Source organism: Rhamphochromis longiceps, linkage group LG18 (genome assembly GCF_057381845.1).
Source record: "Rhamphochromis longiceps isolate RC_006_pf linkage group LG18, R_longiceps_female_GT1.1, whole genome shotgun sequence".
Lineage (NCBI taxonomy): Eukaryota > Metazoa > Chordata > Actinopteri > Cichliformes > Cichlidae > Rhamphochromis > Rhamphochromis longiceps.
Window position 1 is genome coordinate 19835650 of NC_140574.1, and position 17564 is coordinate 19853213.

Below are 17564 nucleotides of genomic sequence, written 5' to 3' on the forward strand. Positions count from 1 at the left end.
CAGTGCCAGGATTGTGAGTGATTGCTGAAAATGTTGAAATGTACTCACTCACTTTTTATAATTATTTGTAAAAATGTGTACAAATGGTTGATTTTTTGTACTGTTTTTATCAATAAATCTCAGCAACAAAGGACATACACCCATGTGTGTTGATTTCTCCCTAAGATGGCAAACTGAAACACTCCAAGTTGGTGACTTTTGGAGATTTGTTTCCCTGGATGATTGAGAATGCATCAAGATGAAACAAAAGGAAGCTCACCGCTTTTAGCAGCTCCCCCACCCCCTCATCCACACACCCCCACTCCCCTCCCTCCAGAATTCCCAGGTAACAACCCAATTTACATATGAATGACTAGCCAATTTAGCTTCCACTTGCCTGAAGCTAAAGCTTAGCTAAAAGCCTACCAGCCATTTGGCTGGTGGCGGGTTTTAAAGGTAGAAAGGTAGAAGCCTGGGCCTTCCTAGTGTTAACATACTGAATAGATAAATGTGTCATTTCCTGGACATAGCAGGTAAAATCCAATATCCTGCTCCTGTCACTGTGATTACCAAACTGTCACATTTTTTTTCTTTCCCGTGGACACTGACGACACTATTGCAATACAAATTTACAGTACACAAAGAATTTGCATGATTATTTGCGTGTGTGAAATCTTCCTACTGTCCCTGCATTTGTTGCGTGACATATAATGCATCAGCCTTTTTACTGACTTTTGTGTTTTATTTATCCACTCACATTCAGCTCGTGCGCCTTGTAATAATAGATAATGCATCAACATGTTCAGAGCTGTTCAATTAGATGAGGAATATGCTCTGCAGCCTACAAAGAATTTCATTTTTTCCATTTCAGCCTTTTTCCTTTTTTTTTTTTGGAGCACTAATGTAAGGCCATTGCTGTCATGGTCTGATCTTTTCTTTAATATTAGAAAATCAAAGCTCATTTTCTGAGTCATAAAGAGATCCTTTTTGTGTCAGAGATGAATCAGATGGTTTTTAGGTATACTGCGCCAGCTTGTCTTTATAATAATGCCTCTATAAATAAAAGAAAAATCAGTCTTCCACCTCCAGAAAGGCTATAAAATCCAAACAAATGTCTCAGTTATTATGTTTACACACAAGATATAAAGCACAGTATCAGTGAAACATATTTTGAAAGTTTTACAGTTTAACTATAGCCTATGATTATTTATCAGGTGTTAAAATTAAAACCTTAAACATGCTCTTCATCGGATAACTTTAGCCAACAAGAAAAGGTAGAATGCTCCACTGTGTTTGGTACGTCCAGTGTCTGAAAGCAGAGTTACAACCGGGCACAGAGAGATTGGAAAGTACAACGGGGTCTTTTAGGAGTCCAGCAACAGTAATGGACACTTCCTTCTATTTATAGTGGGGAAAGCTAAAGAAGATGAATAGAAAAGCTGAACAAAGAGGGAGAGAGAGCAGAGCCACTGGCTGTAATGCTTTCCTACACTAGTGGGCAGACAGTCTAATGCAGCATGACTTCCTGGCTTAAAAAAAGAAACGAAAGAGAAAAAAAGATATGCTTATTACTACATTTTGACCATTATAGTTAAAAACAAATGTTTTTAATGAGAAAATCCAATAGACTACAGCTGCACTTTCTTTTACATCAATAGTTTATTTTAATCAAATAACCAGTAGAGCTTAAAAAACAAAACAAAATATGTGAATAAATGCAGGTTTCAGTCAGCAGGGCACATGGTGTATAGGACGACAACGAAACAGGCGTCAGCGAAATGTCAGAAAGTAGATAGAGCAGCATAATAGCCCTTTATGATATTTAACACAGTGTCTTTATTTTCTGCTACTTTGTTTTTAAAGGTAGAACAACTTAAAAAAATATTTTTAATAAAAATAAAATATTTTAAAAGTAGATCTTATTAGATTAATAGATTATTTTTAATAAAAACAACATGCATGGTATATTTCACAATTTCTTACACACTTAAAACATCTATAGTAAAATGTTGGACTATATTCAGTTTATCTGGGGTCTGAACCTCACTCAGGGATCCCACAATTGAGAAGTGTTGGCATTATTTTGTTTTTTCCAAGATTCGTAGCAGCACATTTGCTGGAGATAATATCTATCTTAATATTATACTGCAAGAAACCTTTGTCTGCCAGCCTGTGTTTGTTTATTTGTTTGTTAGACCAAACATGGCACACCAGTACATCTTAGGCCACTGAAGGTTCTTATCCAAATCCAAAGGTTCTTATAATGTGATGATGTTGCCTAGCAGCCACTTAGCAACAGGCTAAAGTGACACATTTTTAGCATTTATGCACCACCTTAAAAAGACATCCTATCATTTTAAATTCAATGACACTAACAGCTCATTTATATCCACAAATTTTGAACTGTGCTTGATGCCATCAGGTTGCCTAGCAACCACTTAGCAACAGGCTAAAATTAAACATTTTAACATCTACACTCTCCTGATTTTTCTCAGTATAGTTAAGTATACCAGTTTCCCACCAGTATGCACAGGCCAAACAGTATTATGCCACTAGTAGTTGAAATGCTGTAATGTAACAAATAATAGGACTTCCCTTGTTTGTCAGCAAATAAGAAAAAAATGTGTACAGTCAAAATGTATTCTCTTAAAGTGTTTGTAAAATGTTTGTTTAATCAGTAAAGTGTCATTATCACTATTCTGACCACAACAGCTGGAAAGAGTGAGGAAAACATGTTTTTGAAATTCATCTTCTTCAGCTCTCTGGGCGATGCCGTAAAGCCACCGCATGATTTATTCTTCTTTCTTTAGACATATCCAAGAAATATGCCTCATTTTAAGTAATCCCTGAAGGTACTTATTCATATTCTCTGTATGATTGGACCATCAATACTAGGGGTAAGTGAAGGTCGCTATGACAGCTTTACGGGTTGGCAGCTTTTCCTGCCTTAGTGCTGTTGCTTCTCAAAGCTCTCTAAGGTTGTTTCTTCCTCGGCATTGCTTATTTCATTGTATCATGACACACGACCAGTTCAACAAATAGCAAATACAATCAAAGGTGCATTAGTCTGAATTTGACCTTCCCCCACTTGTGCAAGATAGGCTCACGATTACACTAAGTGCTTTCCTTGATCCTTAGCTCTTGTATCTGTATATATCACTTGTGTGTCTTTAAGGTAGAATTAAATTATTTATCATTCAGGTGACCAACTGACCTGTTTGTCAGTGATCACAGGTCAGTAAACTGGCTTTATTAACATTCAGAAAAGCGAGGGACTTTACATATTATCAAAAGCAATAACAATTAAAAAAAAGACTTGACATGTAATCTATAAACGGGAAACAACCACTAAATCATTCAAAACAAAACCGCATACTTATTCTATGTCAAGCATTCGATTAATATTTTATCATTTTTCCATGGCTACGTTTGATATTAATGAGCTTTTAGCCTACGCTGCTTGCTTGCTAAGATGACATATCCGAATGCTCTGAATATTTATAACGTGCTAGAGGACAAAGGTTAAAGAGACGCATTTTGCTTTCGGCTCACTGCCTTCACTTCTGCTACTTAATTGGTGGGCAAGAAAAGTTGCTGTCCGTGGTACTGAACTCACAGCTTATTCAGAGAGGTGCTGTTCTGTTGTTTAGGTTTTGTTTTTTAACTTTTCCTTTTTGTTCCAGTGAATTTGCACCTGGAACAGTTAATGCTGTCAGATACTCGGGCTGGCCGAGGAGGAAATTAGCTGAATAGCTTGTTCAGCAGCTGAGCGACTTCTAACCTTTGCCGTGCTATGGAAAAGAAGAAAAGAAGTTGGAGACAAAGAGAAAATATAAAAGCTTTATTGACCTTGACCTGCTGCGCAAAGGGTATAGAAGGTCTTGTGCAAAAGGTGTGATAAAGCAGCCTGTGATTAAATGTACATCTGCCCTGAGTCCTGCCATACTTGACCTGTGTTGGTTTCTTTAATTCTGTCTTTCTCTTCTGCCTCTTGCTCAGTAACCATGTCTGAAACTAAATAGAAAGCCTCTGGCAGTATGAGTGTCATAAGTATGGCTGTGCATGGCAAAACAATTGCAGCCTGTCCACTGCATAATAGACGGGTAGAAGTGTAAGCACTGTGTGCCATCCATAAAATCAATGGTCCACTGCTTGGTGGCTGGCTGACTCCCCTCAAAACACACCCAGGCGGGTGCCATAAAGGATGCTTATTAGGCTGACAAGTCGACACTGCAGCTCCTTGTCATGCTCTGGTAATAGGGGCCAGGCGCAGACCAGCGGAAGCATTGCTTCAGCTGGTTAGGAGACAGACATCCCCTTCAGGGGTGAAGATAAGAAAGGAGAGGAAATAAGAGAGAGAGAGTAAAGAAGACGCAGGGAGGGTTATGTTATTAGTGCATCTAGAGCTTGCTTTATGAGTGGAAGAAAGATGAGCGAAAAATAGGAAAAGAAGATGAGCAACACGGAAAAAAGTGAAAAAAGGAGAAGATAAGGAGAGAATGTGGGATGGTAAATGGACTTGTGCAATAGGACTTGTAGGATGTGTGGTGGGCACATATGACAAAAACCTCATTACTGCAGGTTTTCTCGACATCCGTGTTTAGAACACATATACACTAGAGGTGGGAATCACCATACATCCCACGATACGATATTATCACAATACTTAACGCACGATATGATATTATTGCAATTTTGTAAAATATTTTGCGATATTCAGATTCTGTACATAAAGGTTAACTTTATCAATATTCATTTTATCTAATATCAAAGTCTCACACTCAGTCTTTCTCTCATTTCAGTCAGTTTTATTGTTGACAAACTGAACGGTTTGTATTACAGTCTAGTCCAACTTAACTGAATGCAACCATCTGGTACAATTATAGCTATTCTGAACTATGCAATTTGTGAAAACTATGCAGCCCATTCAGCAACTGAAGAATTTGAAAGTAAATTAAAACAAAATATAATTTTACATTAAATAAAAAAGTTTTAAACTTAATTAAAATAAAACATGTCTTAAATTAAAATAAGTAAACTGTCATGTTTATTGCTGCCAAAAAAAAGTTAAACACATTTGGACAGTGAAGGAATGTCAGGATTCTTGCTCAGAAAAAGGATCAACATGCTCTGAAGTCAGAGCACAAAAACCTTTTTGTAACAAAATATCGATTTCTGCTGTCCCTGTATCGATATATTATTAGCAAACAAAATATCACGATACTACACAGTATCGATTTTTTCCCCCACCCCTAATATACACACATATCCCGAATGACTTGATGAGTCACTGATGGAGCTGAGACTTCAGGTTTGGATGAACACTGTGGATCAAATCGTGATAATGGGAGTCATTTCAGGGTCTTTGAAGTGTTCATGAAAATGTATTTGTCATTTTTTTTGCAATAATTTTGTGTTGAGGAAATGCCTTTTTGGGCCAGTGTGCATCTCCACTGACCTGCAGCTCCACTGTGGTCATTACTACACAATGCTTTTGTGTAGTTACTCTTGTTCTCACAGCGACGTTACAGCTGTAAGCTCTTCCAGCATATTTGTAAAACACTTTGCTACTCTTGTGAGCGGATCTGCATTTATTGTGAGCCCACAATAGATTCAGGCGATAAATCAGCTAATCAATGGCAACAAAGTCAGTCCCTCAACAATATTGTGGGAAAACGGCTTGAATGAGTCTCATTGATTTGGCTTCAAAAATCGTTGTTTCCTCAAGAAAGACTGACCTTGAAGGCACGGAAAGCTTGTTCTGATTGAAAAAGTACCCCATGCTGATTTTGCCTCATTGATTTCTGTTGCATATTTCACATTTCTATTATCTTGACTCTTCTTATCGATGTAGCCTCTGCTCCTGACCTTTCTAATTTTCCTTTGCTCAGAAAGTCAGGTCAAAGGAAGAAGATGAGGAGATAAAATGAGATACTGCTCACTCATCTTGCTAACTCATCATAAAGCAGCACACCTCCATTATTTCAAGTGCTAGTTCTTCTGAATCAGCTCTGTAGAGGGAAGTTCCCAGCACCATTATGCCACCAGGGATAAGAGGACAGAGGGATGGAAAGTGCTACAAAAGAAGCTATTTTAATTAAAGCTGCAGATTTACTCGCCAAGCTGGGTTTAACTGTAGATGGCGAGGGCCGATGGGAGCCAAAATGGTGGTCGTAAAAATGACTCATGCCAAGCAGGGGTGGAAAAGAGCCCCTTGAGGAACGGGAAAGGGAATTAAGGTGGGCAGTCGGAGGCTGTTCTATAATGAGGACAAATAGCCGAGAAGTTTGTCGCCTGACAGAAGGTCTGGAGCCGGCCGGGGAAATATTCATAGTGCAATACTTTTAGCTCCTGTGACATTTCGACTGCACTATGTCACCTTAGTGAGAAGGGGAAAAGGGAACAGGGTGGATGAAATAATGACTAAGAAAGATGAGGAAGGTTTAAAAATGCAACAGAAACACAGAGGAAAGGGTTGCTGTCAGGCTTTTTATTTTCCCATTAAAAAAAGAGGAGTGATTTATGAATTTATCAGCCATCAGAGTATTTTAAATGAAACAACTGAAAATATGCCCAAAATAAGTGATTCTTAAATTGCTTTTAACTTTTCAGCTACTTGTCAAGGGCACAGAGTTATTATATTGTTAGACAATAAATTGTACAGCTGATGGGTGTGCAGTGAGTATTAGTATTATGTCTAAAAAGAAAAAGAGTAATTTGTGGGCCTATATCTCCCTTGAAAGGATAATAACTAATTCTGATGGAGATTGAATGTACAATCATTGGCACTTCTTTAATTATACCTTGCTAGTACCGGGTTGGTCCTCCGTTTGCTTTCGGAACGTCTTTGATTCTTCGTGCAAATTTATCAGCTACACATCCATAGTGCAAATTTCCTGTTCTACTACATCGTGGTGCTTTCTTGGACTGAGACCAACCAACTTGAGATGATCTGAGCTTTGTGACCCGGTGAAGCAGACATTTTATTACTGTTTCTAACATTTTTAGGATTTTTAATAAGACCAATATGAGCATTCACCATTGTGGACAGAAAATAAGGAACAGTGCAAGAGGTACGCAGAATGGTGTTAGTGCACTCACTGTGGTAATGGGTTTCTGTTTGAGTAAGTGATTGCAAAATTCATAAGTTTTCTTCTTCAGTGTGTATACTGTACTGACAAAGATGTGTTAAGTGTAGTGCATGTAGCAGCTGCTGTCTGCTTCCAGTGCCAGATTTCAGTCCTGGTGAGGAGCCAAAGGATTCTCTTGGTTCCAGCATATCACTGTGTTTTTCTGTTTTCAGGGACTTAGCTGGTGTGAAAATCAGCCAATCATCTTCCCCGCTTTACCACTGCGATTTTTTTTTTTCTTCTTGCCTTTGTCTCACCTCCCACACGCTTCTCTCGTCTTCCTTTCTTGTTCTGTCACTTGCTCCCTCAAGCTGTTGGATGTCCCCAGGAATTAATGAAGTGATAAAGTGACAGCACACACACACTCACAGAATTATTTCCATCACTTGAGGAGACATTACACTGACTTACATTAACTTCTCACTGGCCTACAGTAATATTAACTATGGCTGCTGCTTGCCTTAACCTGAGTCTAACCTGACCACAAACCCAAATCAAACATTACTATTAACAAGAACTACCGATTCTCTGCGGAGAATTGCTTTTGTGGACCACCACTATGGAAATTTGTAAACAAATCTATTTCTTCACAACATGAGTACACACACACACACGCACACATTGCCTCGTTTTCTCACCAAAGGCTCAGTCAGCTGCAGCAGCAGATGTAGCTGGATATGTGTCAGATATCCCCCCTCTCCTACACTCTGAGCGCAAGTGAATTTATAATTTATATTCACCATCTGCATATGTCCTTATTTATGTCTCCCTGAGATATTTTAAGGGTTCTTTACCTAAACAAAATAAAATCACTTCCTGTAAATGGTTTGCTGGACTCAGAACATTTGGAAGAGCAGATGCACCCCGATGTAGTTTAAGGTTGGATCATAGCTGGAATATAACCTTCTTTCCATGCTGTTTTGGGAGCATTGTCACTCTGAAAAATTAGGCCAATCAGATGCTTTCCAGGTGGTATTGCATGGTGGATTAAATCTGATGGTACTCTGTTTTGAGCCAAAAATGTCAAATTTTGATTCTTCACAAGACCTGTTGCCACTAATTTTCAGTCAAGTACTCGTGTAATTTGTCATACTTTAGCCTTTTCTCCGTGTTTTCCTTCCTTTAGAAAGCTTTTTTACAGCCACACTTTCACTGAGATCTTTGTTAGTGCAAAAATACTATTATGTGTCAGTCACACTGTGTTATCGATGGTATTTTTTGTAGAACGAACTAAAGAAATGGGAACAAATGATGTGTTTTTGAAACAGGCTGTTAGTGACAAAGTGCCTAAAGACACTTTAAATTTGGTTCCTTGCTAAGACACGACACTGGTTCATTTCTTAAGGTCGATGCCTTTTCTGTGCTTGAATAAATCAAAGGTCATCGTTAAGAGACCTAACAAACAAACAAACAAACAAAACATTTCTCTGAAAATGATTAGGTACAACACTTGGACTCAAAATGAATGAAAACGGAGCCAGTATCCAAAAATAGTCTAGCTCCTTTTAAGCTTAAGTCATTGCAAGTGATCCTATAATTTTTTCAGTTGAGTTTAATTGAATTAACATTACCTTTTTGTCCTCGTCAGCTGGTAAAATGCGAGGTGTCATTCAGTGAGGGAGATGAGAGCGGGACAAACTCTGAAACACCGTGATTTTCGAAAACAATCAGAGCCCGTCTCCACAACTTTGACTCGTTTTAAATCATTTTTATTTTTCGTCCCCGCCTTGCCTGCCCAGCTTCTGTTGAGAGTGTTAGAAAAATCAAATATGCTCAATATGGAACACTTTGTGTGCTGCCTTGATATTTATTTTCTAATTTGGAGCCAGTTATTTCCAATTGAAATGTATCTGTATATTATATTTTTCCCCGCCCCAAGTCTTTAAGCGTGTTAGCTCAGCACTGAGCTTAGACAAATTTCATCTTTCTAACATCAGTGTAAATTATTAGTTTATTTCACCAAAGTATCTGCTTTTGTGCCATTTTCTCTCTGTCCTTGTGACTGTTCAATTTTCATGTTTATTTGTGTGCATTGAGACAGATTGAATGGGAGTATGGAGCTTTGCAGAGTGACCTCCGGTTCAGCTGAAACCCCTCGGGGGGTTGGATAGCAGCTGTGCATGTGTGTGTATGTTTTTATGTGCATGCCTCTGTAAGTGCACACAAAAGCACCTTAACTCTATATTTAATAAACACTTGAACTTGACCAAAAACTGATTGTTAGTCTAAGTGCTTGGAACAATATGGCAGGATAATTAGTATCATGAGAGGAGCTCATGAGACGAGTGCCTTATGCAACAGGAAAGGTTACATCCTGTTGTACTTCACCAGGCACACGTACGTAAACAATATCTGCATCCACTAAGTGTGTCAAGAGCGAGCATCAAGTGCTGTCTCGTCTCTCAAGTGTAAAACTTTTACTGTCTCTCAGAACTATTAAAAATTCTAATTAACTCTTGACCATGCTGTTTTTGTTCCATCTTGTTTCATATAAGCAGGTAATGCTGTAGTATTCTTACACAGTACACACTGACCAGGCACCGTGTGGACATTACACGATGTATAAAGACAAATCACAGACTCTTGAAGTATAAGCCGACCTATTTATTAAAAAATGGAGATGGACAATAAATCCCAATTCATTTCAGTTAGATCTCAAACTCTAGATCAGGGGTCTCCAACTCCAGGCCTCGAGGGCTGGTGTCCTGCAGGTTTTAGATGCGTCCTTGATCCAACACAGCTGATTCAAATGGCTAAATTACCTCCTCAACATGTCTTGTAGTTCTCCAGAGGCCTGGTAATGAACTAATCATTTGATTCAGGTGTGTTGACCCAGGGTGATATTTAAAACCTGCAGGACACCGGCCCTCGAGGCCTGGAGTTGGAGACCCCTGCTCTAGATCTTTGGTCCTTTATTCTGTTGTTTTCTTCTGTCGAACATTTTGACATAGATAGACTTTTAACAATAGATAGCGGGCTCACTGAGGAGAGGAAATCTGTATGCTTCTATAATTGCCAGATCGAATGGATTTGAAGAATACCAAAGAAGGGACAAAAAGAAAAAATATATGTATTTTATGGTATGTTTAAGTAATTTACAACCTCTCTCTTTTTCTCTTGACAGCATCATCCCAGGGACCAACACTAAAACAATCAAGTCCAGTTTGTGCTTTCCAGGTGAGTTGGAACTTCAAACGAATGCTACGGCATGTGTTTGTGTGTGTGTGGTTCTCTCTGTTGTTGTTTTTTTCCTCTACTGCTTATGTAAAACGACTTCAAATAAAATATATAAAATGCATTCACAAATGCAATGAAAACCGAGGTGCAAACTTTGGAGGGTTTTCCAAAAGTTGTGTGCTGTATACGTCAACGTTCTAGACATACTTTGGCTTTACAGTTCACTCTCTGGCCAGCTACAGCAAGGTGTGCAGCAACATGATGAACATAGTACAATAGGACAATAGCACAACAGTGCTTAACAAATTTATTCAATCACCACCCAGTCTAATGTTTATGCCACAGCTACTCTAAATTAACAGTATTGATAATTACCAAAATATTTTTTAATAATTGCTGATCCACCAGTGTGTGCAGGCTCCTTAATCTTCAATCAGAATGATATTTTTAATGCAAAAATGTATTTATACATGAATTATTATTGTATTATTATTATTATTATACAGTCGTTAACTTACATTCCTGAACAGAAAAATTACTTGATTAATTTATCTGAACTCAAGTGTGCCGGCTCAAATTTGGACATAAAAATGTGAACTCAGTTTGTCATTTGTCTAACAAACAACAATATATGATACTGTTAATGCAGGGTATAACCGGCAGATGAAAACATGATTCACTATTTTGAGAAATAAAAGCTAAAAAGTGAAGAATGACCTTTCCTCTCAGCATTGCCAAAATGAAGCTACTTCACATTGGTATTTGTGAAAACACGACAGTTTACTGTACTGGGTATACTGCAGAGTGTCCCTCCCTGCCACGTAAACACCCGCCCCGCAGCGATGCCTCATAAACACCGGCATCACAGCCACTAATACAACACATGCATCAAGAGCAAGAGGTGTTGTTAGGATCCGTTGGGGGCTCAGCCCAGTCAAAAAATCTTTAGAGTTCCATCTGATAATTGCAGTATTATTATGATATTTCAGTGTAAAATGAAAACAAGCTGTGAGGCACCGCAGTCTTGCAAAAGGTTTCAGTCAGGTGAGTAGGCTGCCTTTCACAATATGACTGCAATTTTCTCATTCAGCTTTCTTATTTATTTCTTTTATTTATTATTTCTTTTTCAGCAGCAGGAGTAAAATCTTGAAGGAAAAGGGTCTTGGTGTTGATGAAGGAGTCATATGGTAGATTATATGTTGGTAAAACTTCAATTTTGAAAATTGGCCAACCCTGCTCTGATAGCGTCTATTTCTATTATGTGATAAAGGCTCCTTTTTCAACTGTGACATACTGTATTATATCTGTGCCTTGTCTATCTATATGATACTGTCCTGTCATCTGTCTGTTATGCTTCTCATTCTTTTTGCTGTTTTCATATTATCCTCTCCTCATCGTCAGTCAGCAGAAGGAATACAGTGAAAAGGAAGCAATCAGTGTTTGCCAACTAAAATGAGACAAATCTCTCATTTGATTACTCTATGGAGAAGTGCTATTTATCTATATATTACAAACATGGCTTAGCCAGTTTTCCCACACAGCAATAATCAGAAGTTATGCTTTTAATATGCGTTTTGTACATCGTGTGTCAAAGTCCTGAGCCAAAATCCATAATCCAAGGTTTTAATCTAACTCACAGATCATTTTACATTCTTATTAAAGTTCGTCTCACCCGGATGTGGCTGTGATCTGCACAGCTCGCCCCCCGAACACTCCAAGTAGCACTCCACCTGAATAGACAGGCGTGTTTTGCAGCTTTAAAAGAACACGCATATTAAAACAAGTTTCAAGAAGATGAAAAGTTGATGCTGAAGGGAGAGAATTTCCACTGGGGTGTGAAAAAAAGCATGTATCTTTATAAAGTGTAAAAAGAGGCTGATGTATCCATTTGCCACGAGACAATTTCTGCCTTCAGAGGATGTAATGTGCATCGTCATTTTGATGCCGGAATCCACATACCTGCAGAGCTATGGAGTGATACTCCGGGATCAGAGGTTTCACACAATGTAGCACAATAGACTTAGTTTCTTTGAACCCCATCTCAAAGTAAAGGAGCTATTACCCGTTATCGGGTGAGTTTCAAGTTTCATTTTGATGTGCAGACAGTTTCGTGCTCTTAATGTTACTCAAAGATATTTTTTCTTAACTAAATGTTATAGAGGCTAAAAAACTTTTTTTCTATTAGAATAATGCAAATAAATGTTTGCATTATATACTATGTTTTTATTAATGTTTGCACATGTTTCTTATCTACTCCTCTTCACGCAAACATGGACTAGAGTCTACGACTGGAGGACACCTATTCTAATGCCTTTATTATTCAGGCCTGTGTCCACTTAACACTACTCTATATGATTATATGGGCAGTTTTGATTAATATGAGATTAATATAAGGCACAGTAATAAAGCACTTCAGGTAAGATAATTCTAACACCTGTCAATACGATCTCATGCCAGGTGTATGGAATTAACATCTTATTAGTACCAGAGCGGTCATTCAAGGACGTATAATCTTTGACATGTAACATGAAAGCCTTTGTAAGTAAGATTTTGTACAAAAGGAACTCGATAGAGGATTTCAGTCATGACATCCTTTTCAAAGCAGTGAAGTGAATAGCTGCTGGGCATCACGGTCAGACTCAGTTATTATGTGATTTTGTCACTTATTCTAATAGACGTACTTAAATACACTGAAGTTTTTTAGCCAAAGGCTGTTGTAGATGAACAAATAGGTTCATAAAAACTCAACATTTTCTTTATGATAACTAGTCTTTAATTTAAACCAATTTTCATACTGGATGAGGACCAGTGTGTTACTCGTGCTTTAATCTGTGTATTTTACTTGTTCGAGTATCACTGTTTTGTAAAACTCTGTTTTGAGCCTACAGTGGGGGTGAGCAGGAAGGCAGCACTGCATGTTTGCCTTTCTAATTACTTCTCATAGGAACCCAGCTATTGATTGTTGCAAATGCTCATTGATTTTTAGCAGGACTCTACACTATCTGACGTTTGTGCTAAATACCAGGGGACGAATGACGTCAGTGGGCTTGTCTGTGACATCGGTTTATCTGTTTGCGGGTATGTGTGCGGAGGAAGAGGTATGCAAATGTGTCTGTGCATGCATTTTTTCTGTAGATTAAATGAGAATGGGCTTGTGTATCTGAGGAATAGGAAAGTTGCTGCATTTCTTTTGGCCCCGGAAGCCTAATCGAGAAGCATCGATCAAGCAAGGGGAAACAGCGTGCTTACTTGCACATTGAGATAGCCAAAAGCTATTGGCAAACTGTTTGTTCTCATTGGATAAAATCACAAGACTTGCCTCCCTGTGATTCTAAACAGATCACCATGTCAGAAGGTCAGAAGGGGTGCCACAATATATCAGCAGTCTCTTTCAATATTTTTAGTAACTAAATGTTAGGTGATGCCACAGTTCAATAACTACTTTAATTATCCATTAATGAATTCTGCTGGCATTGCAAGTTGAGATGACAGCATGTCAAGTACAAAGGAGTGCAAAGTAAGCATTAAAATACAAAATAAAGTTGTAGGCATAACCCCTGGCTGTTTAACTTCTTACAGTTGGCAAAATTACATCATTATTTACAAACTATATAGATCAGCAAACTGACTGAGTCCTCTAATACCAGGATTCACAAAGTACAGTCCATAGACCAGGTGTATCATTTTCATGTGAGCATGAGAAAACAATGTTGTGCTTCACATTATGTTTTTGTTTTTGACACTGATGAATTCAGCTGATACAAACACATTTAAAACAACTCATCTGTTAAAAGGCCTACCCCCCTGGTAACATTGGTTATCCCCTGGTTGATGGAGAAAAACGTGAGAAGTTAATGGCTATTGCTTAAAAACTGGTCACAGAGAAGTTGCTACACCAAAAATCTCCCCTCGATTGCGTCAGCTGCTAGCATATTGCTACAGCAGAGACAGGCTGCCCCTCCCTGAGCCTGAATCTGCTGGAGATTTCTTCCTGTTAAAAAGGTGTTTTTCCTTCCCATTGTTGCCAAGTGCTCACTCATAAAGGGTCATGTGATTGTTGGGGTTTCTTGGCCTACAGTATAAAGCGCCTTAAAGCAACTGGTGCTGTGAAGTGGCACTACTGTATATAAGAAAATTGAACTGTAAACTAACTACCAAGCCACGAAGTGTGATGCAAACCACAATGAAGCTGCAGCACTGCATACCTCTCTGTGACCAATTCCAACAAGTGCCAGCAAGCATTCACTCATTAGCCTGTTGAGAAATATGCACTTTTCCTTAGCAAACAGTGTTTATCAGGGGGTCAGTGACCAAGCTCTAGGCATGTGTGCATGGGGATTGAGCAACCACTCACTGGGGGAATACTCGTTTTTCCTTGGTGACCGGTGGTTGCCAGGCAGTCACTAACTGTTCCCAAAGCAGCCAGCCATCAAAACTTTAAGAACCCTCTTACAGTTTAGCACTAATGAAAGTGTAAAATGCTATCTGGTGTTTGTGTGTGACTACTTGATTAGACGCTGCATGGCCCCCATAGTGCTAGTAGGTATTCTAATTTTTTAAAATGCACACCAGTATAGCTATTGTTTCTCCGATGATTGCCACACCAACCAACAGTAATCGAGCCTGCAACTCTGACAGTGTTGCGTCAATCTATCAGTCTGTGATGGTAAGCTGTAAAAAAGCTAAGGTGTAAAGTAAGAGAACAACCAGTATAGTCCTGCAGTACATTGTTGAAGGAGGACTGGTGGATTTGGTGGTCATGTTTTTACCCAGAAGGCTCCACGTGTTCTACGCCAAGTTGGCACTGTCCTGGATTCAGTTTCTTGATTTTTCACATGACTTAGTGCACAGTGCACACTATATTGTATGGTGGATTTGAAAGATTATCATTGTCATCTTGATATGCACGACTTGTGGTAGCTTAAATCTTCTAATGACTGGGAATTAAAAAGAGATGGCTTGCTGACAAAAATGACTCAGTCTCTTTTGCACATAAACACCCCTCTGGAGTTGTACTGCTGCTTACTTTTTTTTTTACTTTGGTCTTTGGTTTTGTCCTGCCAGGATATCGCCTACTTGAATAGGAATTTGCCTATCATTGTTCCCTTATTCCTGTGAAGGGTTTTGAATAATGCATCATTCTGTTCTTCAACTTCCATTTGAATATATCTTTCTGGTCAGAAAAGAGAGAGTCTCTCTGTTGACTGAAAAATAAACACAGAGTTACAAAAGGCAAAGGGACAAAGAGTGAGGAAGGGTATAAAGAACGATAGCAACAAAAGGGCAGACGAAGAAAGCAAGAGACATATCAACAGCAAGAAAGATGGATAGAAAGGCTTATTGAGAGCGAGAGGGCCACACAGTGCAGCATCTGTATCAGGCTTCCAAAGGGTATCTAATGTGGTTTGCTTTGGTAATGAGACTGCCAGTCTTTTGTAATTTTCGGTGTTAGTTCAGTGCTCCTTGTGTCTTTTCTACACTGTGTACCTACATCACGTTCCTGATTACCGAGAGATTGGAAATGTTTATTTTTAGTTGTCTGAAACGTACATCGACAGACCGTGATGAATGGGAACAGTCCTCCATTGTGGCAGAAACAACAGTAGCAGAATTGACTGTAGCTTTGGGAATATTCCTGTCACTACTAGAGATGGACCGATCCGATATTACGTATCGGTATCGGTCCGATACTGACCTAAATTACTGGATCAGATATCGGAGAAAAATAAAAAATGTAATCCGATCCATTAAATATCACGAAAGCACCTCACAAAACTTGCAACACGCCGTAACTCACCTCAGAACGTTAGCACGTCGGAGCAGTATGCATCACGTGATAGAGCGGCTGTGGCATGCGGGACCTGTCGGTGGTCTGGATAGCATTTGGAGCTTCGCTAGCAACCTGGCATTTCATCTCCGACAAAGTTATCCCCGAGAGAAGTAAAGCAAGTGTGTAAGTCCATCTCTGAATGTTTGTAAAGCATTCCTGCGTTAAGCTTAACAAGCGATATATGGAGCGACTGCCTCTTCTTGTTGCTACTTCAATCATGAAACTGCTTAATGATCAGCTGATCGGCTTTTCTGTCGCGAGTCCGTCTCTCTTGTTTGTTTTTGGCCCACTTTGCACCAGAAAGAGGAAACCAGCGGATAAACAACAGCAGCACATTTAAGCTTGATAAGCTGTTGTTAGAATTTATTTAATATTACTTTCTACTCGAGGATCTTTTCCTACGTAGCTGACGGCTGGTAACTGTGCAGGGGCGGATCTAGCAAAGTTTAGCCAGGGGGGCCGATAGGGCATTAACAGGGAAAAGGGGGCACAAAGACATACTTTTCTTTCTTATTGGTAAATGGTAAATGGCCTGTATTTATATAGCGCTTTACTAGTCCCTAAGGACCCCAAAGCGCTTTACATATCCAGTCATCCACCCATCCACACACACATTCACACACTGGTGATGGCAAGTGTTACGGCCCTAGCAGGGCCTCCTCCTGAAGGTGCCTGTGTGAGCGTGTCCCACCACCTCTTCTGCCTGAGGTGCCACCTTTCCCTGTTACACAGCTGACTCACATCAGTAATTAAAAGTATTTAAGCCCAGGGAAAGGTGAGCTCTGGGCCTGAGTGCCATGAGTGTGGTTACAGCTAGTGAGCTGAGTGTGTTTGTGAGTGGTTACAGCTAGTGAGCTGTGTTATTGTGGTTTGCAGCTAGTGAGCTGCTCTCTTTCTTTTTGGCTTACGTTTTACTTTATTGACCACGCCTGAGTTTTGTTTGTTTTCTTAAATGGTGATAGCGGCTTGTCTGTCTCTTTTAGTTGAGCTACTTTAATAAAACTCTTTGATTTAACCCTTTTGCCTCCTTGACTCCTTTTTCTGACCTGGACACTTTTTGTTACTCCCCCCTCACCGCCTAGACCCCTCAGGGGAACGTAACACAAGCTACATTGTAGCCACAGCCACCCTGGGGCGCACTGACAGAAGCGAGGCTGCCGGACACTGGCGCCACCGGGCCCTCTGACCACCCCCAGTAGGCAACGGGTGAAGTGTCTTGCCCAAGGACACAACGACCGAGACTGTCCAAGCCGGGGCTCGAACCGGCAACCTTCCGATTACAAGGCGAACTCCCAACTCTTGAGCCACGATCGCCCCATCTCATTTAAAATGTCTAGCTTTTAATAAATAATTATCTGACACCCAAAGTTTTAATTTGATGTAAAATGAATAGAAGTCCATTACTGTATATAGTAACTATTAAGTCTAATATATACCCTAGTAAGCTA

General features: G+C 39.4%; 1 protein-coding gene across 1 annotated transcript in view; it reads left to right on the plus strand.

Moving 5' to 3' along the window:
* Positions 1-17564, plus strand: part of tnr (tenascin R (restrictin, janusin)) — a 219922-nt gene that overhangs the window by 65889 nt on the left and 136469 nt on the right. Inside the window, exon 3 of the mRNA XM_085389939.1 lies at positions 10234-10286. The gene's annotated coding sequence lies outside the window, so the exon portion shown is untranslated. The remainder of the gene's footprint in view (positions 1-10233; positions 10287-17564) is intronic.